The 21,463-nt window shown below is 48.0% G+C and overlaps 1 pseudogene; it reads left to right on the top strand.

Moving 5' to 3' along the window:
* Positions 1-529: 529 nt before the first annotated feature.
* Positions 530-21,463, top strand: part of LOC139235532 (Ig heavy chain C region-like) — a 65,647-nt pseudogene continuing 44,713 nt past the window's right edge.

Consider the following 21,463-nt stretch of genomic DNA (forward strand, 5'->3'; position numbering starts at 1 on the left):
CTCGACAAAGAATCTCCAGAATGCCAGATTGAAATAAGTAAATGGGGCGAAGGCCAAACTAATACCGTGTATAAAGGAAAAGGACAGTATTGTGTGACTACTACTATCACGTATATGACTGTGGGTTCAACCCGATGCCCCATACTAGAACATCACTTTAGCTCGATTCCACCGATGAACACATGTATCGGTGCTAAACATTGGTTCTGGTACATCACCATAACGCAACTTAACTGCAGATGAGACTGCCTCTGGAGGATGATTTTGTCGAGTCATTCCACACACAGGACACTATATTCTCCCTGTATCTTACTTTGAAGCTCATAATTCTGCGAATTAGGTCATCCCAGAAACACACAGTACAAATCATATAGAGGAAGAGAGAGACAGAACGGGCAATCCCGAGACTTGCGAATCAGGAATGGTGGAAAGTAGTATCGAGTTAGATTGTTCCAGCTGGGATTGGTGATAGCACGGGTAATAGCTTCAGGGATTCTGGTCATTGCATTATGCTGTAAGGACGTCAATAATGGACATTGAAAATATAAGGAAAGGGAAGGATGCTGAGAGGAAACCAGGATTAGTAAAGACAAAGAAGGATATAAAACACTTTGACAACAGGTAATGTAAACCATAAAAAAACCTGTTGGACAGGTTGACATGTGGACCCTGCTTAATTCAGCTTCTGAAAGGGGTTTATGTTTCATTCATTCGATAGAGGGAAAAATGTGGTTCGTATTATTAGGGAGAGAGAGAGAGACAGATTTCACTTAGCAACAGCTGGTGTTTGCGACCAACCAGGCTTCGATATTCATAATAGAATGTATAGAAATATTGTTAGGATAAGAAAGTTCAGAGCTCATGGTTTATGATCACCGTAGCCAGGCCGCAATGCTTCTAAATGTGTTGCTGATGTAAACTTGTGTCTCTGGACCATGCAGTAGCCAGAGACTACCATATTTGGCAATGCCGGCTCCAGTTTGATAAGAAAACAGTCTATAAATGTAAGCTTATTCCTTTGTTCGTTAGCGTGGAGATACCCGTGCCTGGTTACACGTGCTCCATCTGTGACTATACTCCACTTGTAAATTGATTATAAACAGAAGACTGAATTCATTACTACTCAAGTGAACAAACAGAAGTTTGTTTTAAATCAACACTTGGTTCTTTTCTTTTTAACACTTGTTTCCTCTGTTTTACAGATTCGCTTTCTAAATTCATGCTATCCAGTTTCTGCTTCACTTCCTTCCCTATTGAATGTGTTCTCAGGTCCCCATCCCCCTGCCAAACTAGTTTAAACTCTCCCCAACAGCACTAGCAAAGCTTCCCGCGAGGATATTGGTCCCGACACTGTTGAGGTGCAACCCGTCCGGTTTGTACAAGTCCCATCTCCCCCAGAAGTGGTCCCAATCCCTCAAGAATTTAAAGCCCTCCCTCCTACACCAACTCTCCAGCCACGCGTTCATTCCCTCTCTCCTATTCTTGTACTCATTAGCACGTGGCACTGGGAGTAATCCGGAGATTACTACCTTTGAGGTCTTACTCTTAATTTTCTTCCTAGCTCCCTATATTCTGTCTGTAGAACCTCATCCCTGTTTCTACCTATGGTGCTGGTCCTGATGTGGACCATGGCCTCGAGCTGTTTACCCTCTTTCCCTCCCCCAGAATTCCCTGCGTCTGCTCTGTCACATCCCTGACCCTGGCACCACGGAGACACCAAACCATTCTGGAGTCACGTCTGCGGCCGCAGAAACGCCTCTCTGCTCCCCTAACTATAGAATCCCCAATCACTACAGCTATTTTATTCTTCATCCTTCTCCCCTGTGCAGCTGAGCCACACGTGGTGCCTTGGAATTGGCTCTGGCACTCCCCAGAGGCACCATCGCCCTCACTGATGCTCAGATGTGAATATCGGTTAGAAAGTGAGATGGACTCATGGGGAACTCCTGCACGACCTGCCGAGCGTTCTTACTCTGTCTGGTGGTCACCCACTTCCCCTCTGCCTGCACGCTTTTAAGCTGTGGGGTGACCACCTCCTGAAAGGTGCTATCCACGTCGCTCTCAGCCTCGCGGATGCACCGTATTGACTCCAGCCGCCGCTCAAGCTCCGAAAAGTGGAGCTCGAGTAGTTGAAGCTGGAGACTCCTCCTGCACAGCCACTGACACCAATCCCCTACTGTCTGATATAAACCCACCCCACAGCCACTGGCACCAATCCCCTCCTGTCTGATATAAACCCACCCCAGAGTCACTGACACCAATCCCCTCCTGTCTGATATAAACCCACCCCACAGTCACTGACACCAATCCCCTCCTGTCTGATATAAACCCACCCCAGAGTCACTGACACCAATCCCCTCCTGTCTGATATAAACCCATCCCACAGTCACTGACACGAATCCCTTCCTGTCTGACATAAACCCACCCGACAGTCACTGACACCAATCTCCTCCTGTCTGATATAAACCCACCCCACAGTCACTGACACCAATCTCCTCCTGTCTGATATAAACAAACCCCAGTCACTGGCACCAATCCCCCCCTGTATGATATAAACCCACCCCACAGTCACTGACACCAATCTCCTTCTGTCTGATATAAACCGACCCCACAATCACTGGCACCAATCTCCTCCTGTCTGATATAAACCCACCCCAAAGTCACTGATCCCAATCCCCTCCTGTCTAATATAAACCCATCCAACAGTCACTGACACCAATCCCCTCCTGTCTGACATAAACCCACCCCACAGTCACTGACACCAATCTCCTCCTGTCTGATATAAACCCACCCCACAGTCACTGACACCAATCTCCTCCTGTCTGATATAAACCCACCCCACAGTCACTGACACCAATCTCCTCCTGTCTGATATAAAGCCACCCCACAGTCACTGACACCAATCCGCTCCTGTCTGATATAAAGCCACCCCACATTCACTGACACCAATCCCCTACTGTCTGATATAAAGCCACCCCACAGTCACTGACACCAATCCTCTCCTGTCTGATATAAACCAACCATCATCATAGGCAGTCCCTTGAAGTCGAGGATGACTTGCTTCCACATTACAAATGAGGTCTCAGATGTCTGTTAAGTCCAATGCGGGAGCTACAGTCTCTGTCGCAGGTTGGACAGACGGTGGTTGAAAGTACGTTGGTTGAAGTGCCGGTTTGTTGAAGTGCTTGGGTTGTCGTGTGCTCCTCCCACCGTCAGCACTTGGTCTCCCCTTGCTCCAGGTGGAGAGACTAGAAGTGTTCGACGCCCTCACGGATTATTCTCTTCCACTCTGAGCGATCTTGTGCCAGGGATTCTCAGGTGTCGGTGGGGATGTTGAACTTCAAGGAGGCCTTGAGGGTGTCCTTGAAGCGTTTCCTCTGCCCCCCGGGGCTCGCTTGCCATGTTGAAGCTCCAATAGAGTGCTTGCTTTGGGAGTCTCCTATCGGGCATGTGGACTGATCGAGCGAGGTCAATGCTTCAATGCTGAGGATGTTGGTCTGTGAGCGAACAGATGTTGGTGCGTCTATCCTGCCATTGGATTTGTGGGATCTACCGGATATTCTGGAGGCAGTGTTGATGGTATTTCTCCAGTGCTTTGATGTGCCTGCTGTACATAGTCCATTTCTGGGAAGCGTGTCTGAGGGCAGGTATCACTACTGCTCGGTAGACCATGAGCTTTGTGCCGGTTTTACGGTTCTGGTCTTCAAACACTGTATGCCTTAGGCGACCAAAGGCTGCGCTGGCACACAGAAGGTGGTGTTGGACCTAGTCATTGAGATGTGCCCTTGTTGACAGTAGGCTCCCGAGGTATGAAAAATGGACGACGTTGTCCAAGGCCTCATCGTGGATTTTGATCATCCGGGGTTTGGTGGGAGTGAAGGGCAGTGCTCTGTGGTGGGGATAGGTTGCTAGAGCACTTTTCTTGTAGGAAATGTTTAGTGTAAGGCCTATGCTCTTGGCCACTACGGTGAATGTGTTGACGATGGTTTAGAGCTCGTCCTCTGAGTGAGCGCAGACACAAGCATCATCTGCATATTGTAATTCGATGACAGAGGATGGCATGACCTTGGATCTGGTCTCAAGACGATGGAGGTTGAGCAGTTTCCCATTTATTCTGTAGATTATCTCCACTCAAGCAGGAAGCTTACTGACGGTGAGATGTAGCAATGCAGCAAGGAAGATGGAGAAGAGCGTGGGTGCAGTGACACAGCCTTGCTTCACCTCGGTCCGTACATGAATTGGGTCTGTGGTGGATCCATTGCTCAGGATCACAGCTTGCATGTTATCACCAAGCAAGTGGAGGATGGTGACAAATTTTTGAGGACAGACGAATTTGAAGAGTACACCCCATAATCCCTCACGGTTGACAGTGTCAAAGGCCTTGGTCAGGTCAAAGAAGGCTGACCCAACCCCACAGTCACTGACACCAATCTCCTCCCATGTGATATAAACCAACCCTTGTCACTGACACCAAGTGGACTGGGAAAATATGTTCAAGGGTAAGACTGTAGAAATGCAGTGACAAACATTTAAGGTGACATTTCATAATCTCAGCAAAGATTTATTCAAGTGAGAAATAAAGATGCAAGAGAAGGATGAACCATCCCTGGCTAACCCAGGAAGTAAAGGATGGTATCAAATTGAAAAAAAGGCATACAATTTTGTGAAGGACAGTGGAAGGCCAGAGGATTGGGAAATGTTTCGATACCAGCAAAGGACGACTAAAACATGATAAAGTCAGGGAAGATAGCAGATCAGAGCAAACTGCAAGAAATATAAAAACAGACAGCAAGAGCATCTACAGGTATGTAAATAGGAAACGAGTATCTAAAGTAAATGCTGGTCCCTTAGAGGATGGGACTGGAGAATTAATAATGGGAAACATGGAACTGGCAGAGATTTTGAACAAATATTTTGTATCGGTCTTCATGGTGGAGGACACGAAAATCATCCCAACAGTTGTTATTCAAGGAGCTATTATGGGGGTGGGTGGGAACGTAAAACAGTCACTATCAGTAGAGATAAAGTACTCAGCAAACTAATGGGACTAAAGGTGGACAAGTCCCCTGGACCTGATGACATGCATGCCAGGGTCTTCAGAGAAGTGGCTGCAGAGATAGTGAATGCACTGGTTGTAATCTACCAATATTCCCTGAACTCTGGAGAGGTCCCAGTGGACTGGAAAACAGCAAATGTAACACCCCTATTTAAGAAAGGAGGGAGACAGAAAACAGGAAACTATAGACCAGTTAGTCTAACATCTATCAGTGGGATAATACTGGAGTCCATCATTAAGGAAAAGTAGCAGGACATTTGGAAAATCATATTGCAGTCAAGCAGATTCAACATGGTTTTATGAAAGGGAAATCATGTTTGACAACTTTGCTGGAGTTGATTGAGGATGTAACGAGCAGGGTGGATGAAGTAGAACCAGTTGATGTCGTATATGTGGATTTCCAGAAAGCATTTGATAAGTTGCCACACAAAAGGTTACTGCAGAAGCTAAGAGCTCATGGAGGTGGGGTAATATATTAGCATGGATAGAGGATTGGCTAACTAACATAAAACAGAGTGTCAAGATAAATGGGTCATTTTTAGGTTGCCAAACTGTAACTAATGGGGTGACACAGGGATCAGTGCTGGGGCCTCAACTATTTACAATTTATATTAATGACTTGGATGAAGGGACCGACAGTAACGCAGCCACATTTGATGCTGATACAAAGATAGGTGGGAAAGCAAGTTGTGAGGAGGAGGCAACAAATCTACAAAGGGATATAGACAGGCTCAGTGAGTGGGTAAAAATCTGGCAGATGGACTATAATGTGGTAAATGTCAGGTTATCCCCTTTGGTAGGAAAAATAAAAACGTGAATTATTATTTAAATGGGGTCGATTACAAAATGCTGTAGTACAGAGGGATCTGGGGGTTCTTGTCCAAGAAACTCAATAGGTTAACATGCAGGTACAGCAAATAATCAGGAAGGCAAATGGAATGCTGGCCTTTATTGCAAGGGGGGTGGAGTATAAAAGTCGGGAAGTGATGCTACAACTGTACAGGCCATTTTTAAGACCACAGCTGGAGTACTGCACACAGTTTTGGTCTGGACTTGTCTCCATTCCCGTGCCGAGGGGATTGTTACACCAGACGGGAGGGGCAACATTTGGGCACACTGATTCCGCACCAATTCCCATTCTCCTCCTTTCTGGTGGATAATGGAGGGGCCACTGTGTGTAATGTGCAAGTCAGTAAGCATTGTCAGCAAGCTCTTTTTGGAGATTATATTCAGTGGAAAGTTTGACACTATTGTAGATTTTGTACCAAAGATCAATGTAGGATTCAAGTAAAAATGCATACCAAATTTCTGTTGAGAGTCGCTGAATTAAGGGGGAAGATAACACACAGCGTTTCTTAAATGGACACTGCAGCCTCGAGAACACAATCAGCAATATATCCAGAGTATTAAAGTCCAGCCCAGTTATAGGGTTATTATCAGCAGAAACAAACCCCAACTGTCAGAATGAACATGGTTCAGTCGGGATGTGATTAACAGCAGATTCCAACCCCTGCAGTCACTTGTGAACTGCTGGTGTTTCAGCAGGTGGGATGACGCAGTGAATCCCTTCACACACATGGGGCAGTTGCACGGCCTCTCCCCAGTGTGAACTCGCTGGTGAGTTACAAGGTCGGATGACACAGTGAATCCCTTCACACACATGGGGCAGGTGAACGGCCTCTCCCCAGTGTGAATGCGTCGATGAATTTCCAGCACAGACGGCGATCTAAATACCTTCCCATAATCCCCACAGTTTCTCCATGGTGCTGGTATCCTTGTGACTCTGGATGGTTGGACGATCAGTTGAAGCCTCGCCCACACTCATAACACGTTTACAGTTTCACCCCGCTGTGAATGGTGCAATGTTTCTTCAGGATGTGTGACTGGTTAAAGCTTTTTCCACAGGCAGAGCACTGGATCATTCACTCGGGTGTGTGTGTCTCTGTGCTTTTCCAGTCACACTGATGTTTGAAATCTTTTCCCACAGGCAGGACAGACAAACATTTCTCCTTCCACTTTCAAAGGACGATGATATTCGGGTCCTCATGAATCGATTGAGTCCGTCAGATCTTGACATGATGTTTGGTTTGTGTTTCCTGTCTGAAAATCTCCCCTTCTAATACGCTGTAAAAGGAGATAACAAAACTCATCACTGTCAGTACAATACAGAAATTCAGGAAAGACACATCTAGTTTCCATGGAACATTCTTTCCTCTCTTGTTCTTCCAAAGCTTTAAATCCCTGTCCAACACATTGTCCCTCCTGCTGTGCTGAAATCCAAATCAACACACATTTCTAAACTGTTTCACCTCCACTCCCAGTTTTCAACACCAATTCTGGTTGGGTTCAGTTCGACACTCACTGGTTCTCCTCCCCTTAAGGTACTGACTCTGGCTGGGTTCAGTTCTACACTCACTGGTTCTCCTCCCCTTAAGGTACTGACTCTGGCTGGGTTCAGTTCTATACTCACTGGTTCCCCTCCCCTTAAAGTACTGACTCTGGCTGGGTTCAGTTCTACATTCACTGGTTCCCTTCCCCTGAAGGTACTGACTCTGGCTGGGTTCAGTTCTACACTCAATGGTTCCCCTCCCCTGAAGGTACTGACTCTGGCTGGGTTCAGTTCTACACTCACTGGTTCCCCTCCCCTGAAGGTACTGACTCTGGCTGGGTTCAGTTCTACACTCACTAGTTCCCCTCCCCTGAAGGTACTGACTCTGGCTGGGTTCAGTTCTACACCCACTGGTTCCCCTCCCCTGAAGGTACTGACTCTGGCTGGGTTCAGTTCTACACTCACTGGTTCCCTTCCCCTGAAGGTACTGACTCTGGCTGGGTTCAGTTCTACACCCACTGGTTCCCCTCCCTTGAAGGTACTGACTCTGGCTGGGTTCAGTTCTACACTCACTGGTTCCCCTCCCCTGAAGGTACTGACTCTGGCTGGGTTCAGTTCTACACTCACTGTTTCCCTTCCACTGAAGGTACTGACTCTGGGAGGGTTAAGTTCTACACTCACTGGTTCCCCTCCCCTGAACGTACTGACTCTGGCTGGGTTCAGTTCTATACTCACTGGTTCCCCTCCCCTTAAGTACTGACTCTGGCTGGATTCAGTTCCACACTCACTGGTTCCCTTCCACTGAAGGTACTGACTCTGGCTGGGTTCAGTTCTGCACTCACTGGTTCCCTTCCGCTGAAGGTGCTGACTCTGGCTGGGTTCAGTTCTACACTCACTGGTTCCCCTCCCCTGAGGTTATGACTCTGGTTGGTTTCAGTTCTACACTCACTGGTTCCCTTCCCCTAAAGGTGCTGACTCTGGTTGGGTTGTGTTCTACACTCACTGGTTCCCCTCCCCTGAAGGTGCTTACTCTGACTGGGTTCAGTTCTACACTCACTGGTTCCCCTCCCCTGAAGGTACTGACTCTGGTTGGGTTCAGTTCTGCACTCACTGGTTCCCTTCCCCTGAAGGTGCTGACTCTGGCTGCGTTCAGTTCTACAATCACTGGTTCCCCTCCCCTGAAGGTGCTGATTCTGGCTGGGTTCAGTTCCACACTCACTGGTTCCCCTCCCCTGAAGGTGCTGATTCTTGTTGCGTTCAGTTCCACACTCACTGGTTCCCCTCTCTCTCCTCCCCTGAAGTTTTTTTTTCTGTTAAGTTAGTATTTAGTCTTTAAATAAAGGTTAATTAAATCAGCGGATTGCTGAGTCGTTGCTGGGTATATTTCTCTAAGGTTTAGAGTTTAGTTCTACTTGATAGTTGCGAGTGTAACTAGAGGGATGACACGACAGCTCAGTTCCGTGGATTACACATCCTGTGGCATGTGAGAAATCCTGGAAGCTTTGCACAGCCGGGACGACCACATGTGCAGGAGGTGTCTCCAGCTGCACCAACTCCAGCTCCGCGTTTTGGAGCTTGAGCGGCGGCTGGAGTCACTGCGGTGCATCCATGACACTGAGAGCTCCGGGGATCTCACGTTTCTAGAGGTGGTCACCCCGCAGCTTAAGAATGTGCAGGCAGAGGGGGATTGGGTGACCCCTGGACAGAAGAGGAGGACCAGACAGGTAGTGCAGGAGTCCCCTGAGTCCATCTCGCTCTCCAACCGGTTCTCTGTTCTGAGTACTGGTGAGGGCGATGGTGGCTCTGGGAGTGAGCCAGAGCTACATTCACAGCACTTTGGGTGTCTCAGCTGTGCGGGGGGGAGGAAGAAGAATGGAAGAGCTCTAGTGATAGGGGATTCAATAGTCAGGGGAGCAGACAGGTGTTTCTGCAGCCGCAGACGTGACTCCAGGATGGTATGTTGCCTCCCTGGTGCCAGGATGTCACTGAGCGGCTGCAGGGCATTCTGGGGGGAGAGGGTGAACAGCCGGAGGTTGTGGTCCACATCGGGACCAATGACACAGGTAGAAGGAGGGGTGAGGTCCTGCAGGCAGCATTTAAGGAGCTCGGAGAGAGATTAAAAAGCAGCTCTCAAAGCTAGTAATCTCCGGATGACTCCCGATGCCACGAGCTCGTGAGTACAGAAATAGAAGGATAGAACAGATGAATACGTGGCTGGAGAGATGGTGCAGGCGGGAGGGCTTTAGTTTACGGAGGCATTGGGACCGTTTCTGGGGGAGGTTGGGCCGGTACAAGCTGAAAGGTTTGCACCTCAACAGAGCCGGGACCAATATCCTCACGGGGGGGTTGCTAGTGCTGTTGGAGAGAGTTTAAACTCGCTTGGCAGGGAGACGGGAACCTGAAAATAGATTCAGTAGGGAGGGGATTAAAGCTGGAATTAGAAAGCAAAATTAAAGAAAGTGAGTTTGAAGGAGAGAGGAAATAAGCAGGAAAAAAGTGTAAAAAAAACAAACTTAAAGCCACTTTGTCTAAATGCACGTATCATTTATAACAAAATAGATGAGTTGACGGCACAAATAGATACAAATGGGTGTGATCTGATAGGCATTACAGAGACATGGTTGCAAGGTGACCAGGTCTGGGAATGAAATATTCAGGGGTATTTGACAATCCAGAAGGACAGACAGAAAGGAAAAGGAGGTGGGGTAGCTCTATTGATAAAGGATGGAATCACTGCAATAAGAAGAAACAATATTGGCTCAAATGATCAGGATGTTGAACCAGTTTGGGTGGAGATAAGGAATAATAAAGGGAAAAAGTCACTGGTGGACATAGTCTACAGGCCACCTAACAGTAGCAACTGTGTTGGTCGGAGCATAAACCAGGAAATAGTGGGGGCTTGTAAAAAGGGAACAGCAATAATCATTAGTGATTTTAACCTCCATATTGATTAGACATATCAAATTGGTCAGGGTAGCCTTGAGTTGGAGTTCATAGAGTACATAAGGGGCGGGTTCATTCAGCAGTATGTAACGGAACCAACCAGGGGGCAGGCTATCTCAGATCTGGTCCTGTGTAATGAGATAGGATTAAAAAACAATCTCCAAGTAAAGGATCTCCTTGGAATGAGTGATCATAGCATGGTTGAATTTCAAATTCAGATGGAGGGTGAGAAAGTTAGCTCTCTAACCAGCGTTGGAGTCCATTATTAAAGAAGCAGTAGCAGGACATTTGGAAAAGCACATTTCAGTCAGGCAGAGTCACCACGGATTTATGAAGGGGAAGTCATGTTTGACAAATTTGTTGGAATTCTGTGAGGATGCAACAGACAGGGTGGATAAAGGGGAACCATTGGATGTGGTATATTTGGACTTCCAGAAGGCATTTGACAAGGTGCCACATAAAAAGTTACTGCACAAGATAAAATATCATGGGGTTGGGGGCAATATATTAGCATGGATAAAGGATTGGTTAGTAAAAGAAAACAGAGTCAGGATAAATGGTTCATTCTCGGGTTGGCAATCAGTAACTAGTGGGGTGTCGCAGGGATCAGTGCTGGGACCCCGACTATTTACAATCTATATTAACGATGCGGAAGAAAGGGCCGAGGGTAACGTAGCCACATTTGCTGACGATGCAAAGATAGGAGGAAAATCAATGTGTGAGGAGGACACAAAAAATCTGCAAAAGGACATAGACAGGCTAAATGAGTGTGCAAAAATTTGGTAGATGGAGTATATTGTTGGAAAGTGTGAGGTCATGTGCTTTGGCAGAAAAATTCAAAGAGCAAGTTATTAATTAAATGGAGAAAAATTGCAGAGGTTAGTATGCAGGTTCTGCAAGTGATCAGGAAGGCCAATGAATTCTTGGCCTTTATTGCAAAGGGGATGGAGTATAAAAGCAGGGAAGTCTTGCTGCAGTTATACAGGGTATTGGTGAGGGCACTCCTGGAATACTGTGTACAGTTTTAGTTTCCATATTTACGAAAGGATATACTTGCTTTGGTGGCAGTTTCTTGTCTTGGAGGGTTGTAGTAAATCTGTGGAATTAGCTGCCTCAGAGAGCTGTGGAAGCTGGGTCATTGAATAAATTTAAGACAGAGATAGGCAGGTTTTTAACCAATAAGGGGTTATGGGGCGAAGACAGGGAAGTGGTCCAGAGTCCATGATCGGATCAGCCATGATCGTGTTGCGTTGTGAAGCAGGCTCGAGTATGGCCTGCTCCTGCTCCTATTCCGTATGTCCATTTGTTCTTATGTTTACCACTCCCTCATCAGACACTTCCAGGGCAAGTACAGCAAGGGTTAGATACAGAGTAAAGCTCCCTCTGCACTGTCCCATCAAATGCTAAACCTTGCCCATAATGAGCAGGGCTCAGGGAGGTTGGTTGCTGGGCACTGCAGTGATGTCATTAAGCTAGTTTGAATAGCTAATAGTTACTCCAAACTAACTTAGGCCAGCATATCTGGCCACACAGAAAGACAAGAAAGCACCAAGCACTTAACAAAGCACAAAAATAAGCATTCAATAACAAATAAAAAATACAAGGAAGCTGAGAGAACCTGCATCAAGCACCAAGATTTACAAAGCACGAAACAAAACACAAAAAGTAACAAGCAATTAATTAACAAATAAAAAATAAAAGGAAACCTGCATCGAAAGCACCAAGACCAAAGTAATTGATGGGATTGAAGGCCAATAAACCCCCGGGGCCTGATAGTCTGCATCCCAGATTACTTAAGGAAGTGGCCCTAGAAAGAGTGGATGCATTGGTGATCATTTTCCAACAGTCTATCGACGCTGGATCAGTTCCTATGGCCTGGAGGGTAGCTAATGTAGCACCACTTTTTAAAAAAGGAGAGAGAAAACGGGTAATTATAGACCAGTTAGCCTGACATCAGTAGTGAGGAAAATGTTGGAATCAATCATTAAGGTTGAGAGAGCAATGGCAGGATCGGACCAAATCAACATGGATTTATGAAAGGGAAATCATGCTTGACAAATCTTCTAGAATTTTTTGAGGATGTAACTCGTAGAGTGGACAAGGGAGAACCAGTGGATGTGGTGTATTTGGACTTTCAAAAGGCTTTTGACAAGGTCCCACACAAGAGATTCGTGTGCAAAATTAAAGCACATGGTACTGGGGCTAATGTACTGACGTGGATAGAGAACTGGTTGGCAGACAGGAAGCAGTGAGTCGGGATAAACGAGTACATTTCAGAATGGCAAGCAGTGACTAGTGGGGTGCCGAAGAGCTCAGTGCTGGGACCCCAGCTATTTACATTATACATTAATGATTTAGATGGAGGAATTGTTGTAATATCTCCAAGGCTGCAGATGAAACTAGACTGGGTGGCGGTGTGAGCTGTGTGGAGGACGCTAAGAGGCTGAAGTGTGACTTAGACAGGTTGGGTGATTGGGCAAACGCATGGCAGATGCAGCATAATGTAGATAACTGTGAGGTTATTCACTTTAGTGGCAAAAACACAAATGCAGAATATTATCTGAATGGCAGCAGATAAGGAAAAGAGAAAGTGCAACGAGATGGTGTCATGGTACATCAGTCATTGAAAGATAGCATGCAGGTACAGCAGGCGGTGAAGTTGGCAAATGGTATGTTGGCCTTCACAGCAATGGGATTTGAGTAGAGGGGCAGGGAGGTCTTACTGAAGTTGTAGAGGTCCTTAGTGACGTCTCAGCTGCAATATTGTGTTCAGTTTTTGTCTCCTAATCTGAGGAAGGACATTCTTGCTATTTAGGGAGTGCAGCGGAGGTTCACCAGACTGATTCCCAGGATGGCAGGACTGACATATGAGGAGAGACTGGATCGACTGGGCCTGTATTCACTGAAGTTTAGAAGGATGAGAGGGAATCTCATCGAAACATATATACAATTCTGACGGGTCTGGACAGGTTTGATGCAGGAAGAATGTTCCCGATGTTGGGGAAGTCCAGAACCAGGGGACATAGTCTAAGGATAAGGGGTAAGCCAGTTAGGACTGAGATGAGGAGAAACTTCTTCATTCAGAGTTGTTAAGCTGTGGAATTCCCTGCCTCAGAGAGTTGTTGATGCTAGTTCATTGGATATATTCAAGAGGGAGTTAGATATGGCCCTTACGGCTAAAGGGATCAAAGGTTATGGAGAGAAACGAGGAAAGGGGTACTGAGGTGAATGATCAGCCATGATCTTATTGAATGGTGGTGCAGACTCGAAGGGCCGAATGGCCTACTCCTGCATCTATTTTCTATGTTTCTGTGTAATAATCAATCAATAACAAATAAAAAGATCGGCGAATCGGTTCTTTCTCACTGTGCAGATCTGCTCCTGGTGATATACCCTCAACCTCCGACTGACTGCAACTCAACTTGCATGTATGTGCAGTAAAAACTCAGAGAAAGCTCAGAATCTCTTTAGTGAACTTAAACTGGGGTCTCGAGATCTCTTGCAACCGAAAAAGCAAAATGAAAAATGGACCACAATCAATTAATAAATAAATAATCACACAAAAAGTAGAAGTCCTACCTTCAGCGGGCCGCCGATGAGGGAGCCCATTGGGCCAGGGACAGGGGCGGCACGCTTCGGGCCCCTCCCACACAGCCTGCAGAACACACGCAGAGATTCTGGGGGCGAGGAGCTGCTGCACATGCGTGCACACTCTAGCGTGCATGTGCAGAGGTCCTGGCACTGTTTTCAGCTCCGGGACCTGGCTGCGCTTCCATCGAGGCGAGGCTGGGGAGCGGCCAAACTCGGCCTGAAGACTTTTGGTGCCCGAATCGGTATAGAAAAGCGTCGCACCTCTGGTGAGTTCGTCAGAAAACTCTACTGGTCAAATTTGGGCCCCAAGGGTGGGACTGTTTCAAATTTACCAATTTAGCACTTTGTTCTCACCAATGTGCGTGCTCCCTTCAAATCTGCTGCACTGTGTCTCTTCCAGCGGTGGGTGCTGGTGAGTGGTCCCTTTAAATCTGCTGCATGGTGTCTCTTCCTGCGGTGAGAGCTGGTGAGCGGTCCCTTTAAATCTGCTGCACGGTGTCTCTTCCAGCGGTGGGAGCTGGTGAGCGGTCCCTTTAAATCTGCTGCACGGTGTCTCTTCCAGCGGTGGGAGCTGGTGAGTCTGTCCCTTTAAATCTGCTGCACGGTGTCTCTTCCAGCGGTGGAATGAAGATGGTTCGGTTCTGGATGTAACTAACAGCAGAATCCAAACCCTGCAGTCACTTGTGAACTCGCTGGTGTCTCAGCAGGCTGAATGATCGAGTGAACCCCTTCCCACACATGGAGCAAGTGAACGGCCTCTCCCCGGTATGATCTCGCTGGTGTCTCGGAAGGTGCTAATTGTTGTGCAAGTATACACCCTGTACACTCAATGTAAAGTTACATAAGACCTATGAATGTACCTTTACACTGCATACAATATGCCTGTACCAACAGAGGGTGCAACAGGTGGAGATCTATAGGTCACCTGCACACCGCAGGTATAAAAGGGAGCCCACCTTACTGTCACATCATTCAGGAGCTGCAATAAAAGGACTAAGGTCACAACAGTGCAAGTGCAATACCTTACCTCGTGGAGTCATTACTCGATGCTGGCAAACACGACAGTAATTACTGTTGAATGTGTTTCCACACAAGGAGCAGGTGAACGGCCACTCCCCAGTGTGAGTGCGCTGGTGTGTCAGCAGTTCCTTTTTGCTATTAAAGCTCTTCTCACAGGCAGAACATTTAAAAGGTCTCACATTGGTGTGAACAAATTGGTGTCTCAGTCAGTGGGTTGAAGAAATGAATCCTGACCCACACACGGAGCAGGTGAAGGTCTCTCCCCAGTGTGAACTGGCTGGTGTGTTAGCAGCTCACATGACCGAGTGAATCTCTTCCCACACACGGAGCAGCTGAACAGCCTCACCCCAGTGTGGGTGTGTTGATGAGTTTCCAGCTCAGATGGGTAATTGAATCCTTTCCCACAGTCCCCGCATTTTCACGGTATCTCCCCAGTGTGGCTGCATTTGTGTTTGGCCAGGCCACAGGATCGGCTGAATCCTTGTCCACACACACAACACGTGTACGGTTTCTCCCCGCTGTCAACTCTGCTTTTTGCTTCCATGTTGTGTTTGATGATATTCAGGTCCTGATGAATAGACTGGTCGATCTTGATGTGACATTGGAGTTAAATCTCCCGTGTACAAGTCCTCCCCTTCAAATAAAATGAATATAAAACAGATAAAAGGGAGTGAGAGAGAACCCAGAAAAACACACAGGCTTGTTGTAAAATTGAGCTTAATAAATCGGGGAATGTTTGGGGCGGGCTCTAGAAAAACAGTCACCATGAAAGCTGCCGGATTGTCACTAAAATCCCAACTGGCGCACTAATGTCCTCCAGCGATATGGGGATCGGGCGGGAGAGTCAAGTTCAGGTCGAAGATCAGCCATGGTCATATTGACCGATGGAGAAGGCTCGAAGGACCATATGGCTGACTCCTGCTCCTAATCCTTATGTTCTGATGGAAGGGAACCTGCCACCCAACCTGTCCCACGGCTTTTACCACCCAGAAGGAAAAGGGCAGCAGGTGAATGGGAACACCATCATCTGCAAGTTCCCCTCCAAGTCACACACCATCCGGATTTGGTCATATATCGCCGTTCCTTCATCGTAACTGGGTCAAAATCCTGGAACTGGCTCCCTAACAGCACTGTGGGAGCACCTTCACCACACGGACTGCAGCGGTTCAAGTAGGTGACTCCCCACCAACTTCTCCAGTGTAATTAGGAATGGCCAATAAATGCCGGCCTTGGCAGCGACGGCCACAGCCCGGAACAAATTAAAAAATCTGTAAATGTTCAATGGATTAAAAGTCTCTCCAGAAATACTTGTTCCTCAAACACTTTTCCATTGTGTGGACAGGGGGTGCTTAACAATCTAATCTCCCCCAGAGCCCACCTCCCCGGGGGCCCCGCACGGGCCCAGAGTCCACCTCCCCGGGAAACCCGCACGGGCCCAGAGCCCACCTCCCTGCACGGGCCCAGAGCCCACCTCCCCGGAGGACCCGCACGGGCCCAGTGCCTACCTCCCCGGGGGCCCCGCACGGGCCCAGAGCCAACCTCGCCGGGGGCCCCGCACGGGCCCAGAGCCCACCTCCCCGGGGGCCCGCACGGGCCCAGAGCCCACCTTCCCGGGGGCCCCGCACGGGCCGAGAGCCCACCTCCCCGGGGGCCCCGCACGGGCCCAGAGCCCACCTCCACGGGGGCCCCGCTCGGGGAAAGGCCGGAGCCGCAGGTTGTTGTTCGGGGCCTGAGGCCCACAGTGGGTGTGTGTGAAGCGGATAATGCGGAGTGTTGTCTCTCGGGCAGGCGGGGCCTGGGCCCGCACTCGGTGTGTGTGAAGCCCGCGCCGCCTGGGGTTTATTAACCCGCTCCCTCCCTGGGCCCATCTCTCAGCCGCTGCGTCAGACACAGCCGCCCTAGCGCGCATGCTCAGCTCACACTGCCCGGGTGATTGACGGCAGCTCCGGGCCAATAGGAAGAGCGGGGGCGGCGCCGGAGGACCGAGTTGGCAATGGGTCCTCCAACGAATCAGACTGTGCTCGGGGCGGGGCTGGAGGACCGAGCGGGCGGAGGGTCCTCCAACCAATCGGAGTGTGCGAGAGGCAGGGCTGAGCCCGGATCTCCCGCACTGAGCATGTGCGGGCGGCGGCGGCGACAGTTGGTGGAGCCCGGATCATTTCTGTTGTCGGCGCGGGGCTGGAAGTGGAGCCGTGTGTGGAGCTGGTGAGCGTCATAAACACCTGGTGTAGGGCCCAGGGCCAATCACAGCCCAGAGGCTGACCCCGGGCTTGATCTGCGGTGACAGGCCCGGGGTCAGCGGGGTCACCGGCCGCCAGCTGGGATTTGGGAAAGAGGAAAAATGGGAGACATTCTAAAGCAAATGGTGCAATTTGCAGGTGAACACAAAGCTGTGAGGGGCAGGGTCCGCTGATCAATCTGTTCCAGCATTAATAGCAGTATAGAGTACAACAAGCAAGTTCTGGTCAACCTTTATCACTCACTATTTAGACTCAGATATTGAGGGTTGGCCTCAATTCTGGGACATCAATAATAACTTTCAAAACCAGCAATGTTCAAAGGGAACATTTTCTGGTGTTTTGGGGCAGGTGCAGGGAGTGGGTCTTTCAGTGAGTTGGACAGGCTCGATGGGCCGAATGGCCTCTTTCTGTGCTGTGTGATTCCCTGAAATGGTGAGAGTCCGGGAGCGAGTGGTCAGGGAGAGCCCATCACCAAAACAGGGAGATATTACAGATATATAGGGAGGGTCAGAGTGTATAAAGAGGTGACGAGAGCACAGACACCCAGAGTCAGTACCTTCAGGGGAGGGGAACCAGTGAGTGTAGAACTGAACCCAGCCAGAGTCAGTGCTTTCAGGGGAGGGGAACCAGTGAGGGTCGAACTGAACAAAGCCAGAGTCAGTACTTTCAGGGAGGAGGTACAGAGGTTTCGTGAGAGTGTTCCAGAGCTTGGGGCCTCGGCAACAGAAGACAAAGCCACCAATATTTGAGCGATTATAATCAGGGATGCTCAGCAGTGAGTCACATTCTGCACTGGGGGAGTCGGGTGGTGGCTTCAGGCTTTAAAATTCTCATCCTCTTGTTCAAATCCCTCCAAGGCCTCGCCCCTCCCTATCTCTGTAACCTCCTCCAGCCCGCCAATCCTCTTAATAAGGAGAAACAATTTTCAGTGTCAGAAAGTTCAGTAACCACAGGCTCAGATTGAATGTGATTGGTAAATGAACCAGATGCTACATGAGGGGACTAATGAAGCAGCGAGATGTTCTGGCCTGGAACGCAATGCTTGTTCGGGTGGTGGAAGCAGATTTACTTGTAACTTTCGAAAGAGATAAACATGAGTTGAAAAAATTTTCAGCGTTATGGGGCAAGAGTAGGACAGGAGTCCCCTGAGTGCATCTCACTCGCTAACCGGTTTCCAGTTCTGGATACTGATGAGGGCGATGATTTCTCTGGGGAGTACAGCCAGAGCCATGTCCACGACACCGTGGGTGGCTCAGCTGCACAGGGCGGGGAGGAAGAAGAGTGGAAGAGCATTAGTGCTGGTGCATTTGATAGTTAGGGGAACAAAAAAGCGCTTCTGCAGGCACAGACATGATTCCAGGATGGTATGTTGCCTCCCTGGTGCCAGGGTCAAGGATGTCACTGAGCAGCTGCAGGACATTGTTGAGGGGGGAGGATGAACATCCAGAGGTTGTGGTCCGTATCGGGACCAATGACATCGGTAGAAAGAGGGAGGAGATCCTGCAGGCAGATTTTAGGGAGCTAGGAAAGAGATCAAAAAACAGGACCTCAAAGGTAGTAATGTCCGGATTACTCCTGGTGCCACGTGCTGGTGAGTACAGAAATAAGAGGATGGAGCAGATGAATGCATGGCTGGAGTTTGGTGCAGGAGGGAGGGCTTTAGATTCCTGAGGCATTGAGAGCGTTTCTGGGGGAGGTGGGACTAGTACAAGCCGGACAGGTTGCACCTCAACAGGACCGGACAATATCCTCACTGGGGCTTTTGCTAATGTTTGGAAGGCAGAGGAAACAAAGGCTAGAAAATAGACAATAAGGGAGTTTGGCAGGGCTAAATGCCATTGCCAGTGTGTTTCAATGAGATCATCTCTCATTCATCTAAACTCCGGAGAGTATAGGCCCATTCTACACAAACGCTCATCATAAGACAGTCCTCTCATCACAGGAATCAATCTAGAAATTCTTCAATGCCAGTGCAAGGAGTCTGGGGATTGAGGCAGATAAGCTGAGGGCACAGACAGACATGTGGGGGTATGATATTGTAACTATTAGTGAAACACGGCTAAAAGAACTGCAGGAATGGCAGCTCAACATTCCTGGTCACAGGGTTTTAAGACAAGATAGAGACGGGATAAAAAAAAGGCGGGCACATCGCAGTGTTGATTAAAGAAACAATTCCAGCTGTGGGGAGGGATGATATGTTTGAAGGATCATCAAATGAGGCCACATGGGAGACGTGAAGAACAAAAAAGGGGCGATCACACTGCTGGGGATGTACTATAGACCCCCAAACAGTCAGAGGGAGACAAAAGAGCAAATATGTCGGCACATTTCTGATACGTGCAAAAATAATAGGGCAGTAATAGTCGGGGATTTCAACTACCCAAATATTAACTGTGATAGAATTAGTATGAATGATATAGAAGGAGCAGAATTCATAAAATGCATTCAGGAGAACATTTTTAGCCATTACGTAGCAAGCCCAACAAGAGAGGGGGTGGTTTTGGAATTGGGTTTAATGAATGAAGCTTGGGCAGGTGGAAGTGGTATCAGTGGGAGAGTATTTTGGTGCTGGTGATCACAATTCAGTTAGATTCAGGGTCGTTATGGAAAAGGACAAAGATGGACCAGAAATAAAAGTTCTCAATTGGCATAAAGCTAATTTTACTAAGCAGAGATGTGATTTAACCAAAGTGGACTGGAAACAGCTACTTGAAGGTAACTTAGTGTCAGAGCAGTAGGAGGCATTCAAGGAGGAGATAGCGAGGATTCAGAGCTAGTATGTTCCCTTAAGATAAAGGGTGGGACTAATAAATCTAGAGCCCCTTACATGTCAATATTAGAATATCAGAGATAGGAGCAGGAGTAGATCATACGGCCTCTCGAGCCTGCTCCGCTATTCAATAAGATCATTGCCCTCAACTCCACTTTCCCACCTGATCTCCATATCCCTTGATTCCTCGAGAGTCCAAAAATCTATCTATCTCAGCCTTGAATAGACTGAGCATCCACAGCCCTCCAAAGAATTCCATAGATTCACAAACCTCTGAGTGAAGACATTTCTCATCTCTGTCTTAAATGGCCTCCCCCTTATCTTGAGCCCCCGAGTTCTAGTCACTCCAGGCCGGGGGAATCTAGCTCTCAGCATCTACCCTGTCAATACCCTTCAGAATCTTGTATGTTTCAATGGGATCCCCTCTCATTCTTCTAAACTCCAGAGAGTATAGGTCCATTCTTCACAATGTCTCATCGTAACACAGCTCTCTCATCCCAGGAATCAATCTTGTGAACCTCCATTGCACCGTCTTCAAGGCAAGTGTATCTTTCCTTAGATAAGGAGACCGAAACTGCCCAGTACTCCAGGTGTGGTCTCACCAAGGCCCTGTACAATTGTAGCAATAGATCCTTACTCTTATACTCCACCCCCATACTGCTTGCTGTACCTGCATGCTCGCTTCCTGTGTTTCTTGCACAAGGACACCCAAATCTCTCTCAACACCAAGATTTAAAGTTTCTCACCATTTAAAAGATATTCTGTTTTTCTATTCTTCCTACCAAGGTGAATAACCTCACATTTCCCGACATTATGCTCAATCTGCCACCTTACTGCCCATTCACATCGTCTGTCTATATATCTTTGCACTCTTGTGTTCTACTCACAGCTTACTGTCTCACCTAGCTTTGTATCGTCAGCAAATATTACACTCGGTCCCTTTATCTAGGTCATTAATATAGATTGTAAATAGCTGAGGACCCAGCACTGACCCTTGCTTCACGGTAGAAGACACTAAAAACCTCTCCTTTTTTAAATAGGGGCGTTACATTTGCGGTTTTCCAATCTGGTGGGACTGCCCCAGAATCCAGGGAATTTTGGGAGATTAAAACCAATGCATCCACTATCTCTGCAGCCATTTCTCTTAAGACCCTGGGATGTAAGGCATCAGATCCAGGGGACTTGTCCGCCTTCAGTCCCATTATTTTACCGAGTACCACTTCATTACTGACAGTGATTGTATTAAGTTCCTCCTTACCTATAGCCCCTTGATTATCCACTTTTGGGATGTTTTTAGTGTCTTCTACCGTGAAGACCGATACAAAATATTTGTTCAACGTCTCTGCCATTTCCCTGTTCTCCATTATTAATTCCCCAGTCTCATCCTCCAGGGGACCAACATTTACTTTCGCCACTCTTTTCCTTTTTAACACTCTTTAAAATGTGCCTCTTTGACCCCCGGTGTCAAATTCTATCTGATAATGCTCCTGTGAAGCACCAGGGGCCATTTTACA

Source organism: Pristiophorus japonicus, chromosome 23 (genome assembly GCF_044704955.1).
Source record: "Pristiophorus japonicus isolate sPriJap1 chromosome 23, sPriJap1.hap1, whole genome shotgun sequence".
Taxonomy (NCBI): Eukaryota; Metazoa; Chordata; class Chondrichthyes; family Pristiophoridae; genus Pristiophorus; species Pristiophorus japonicus.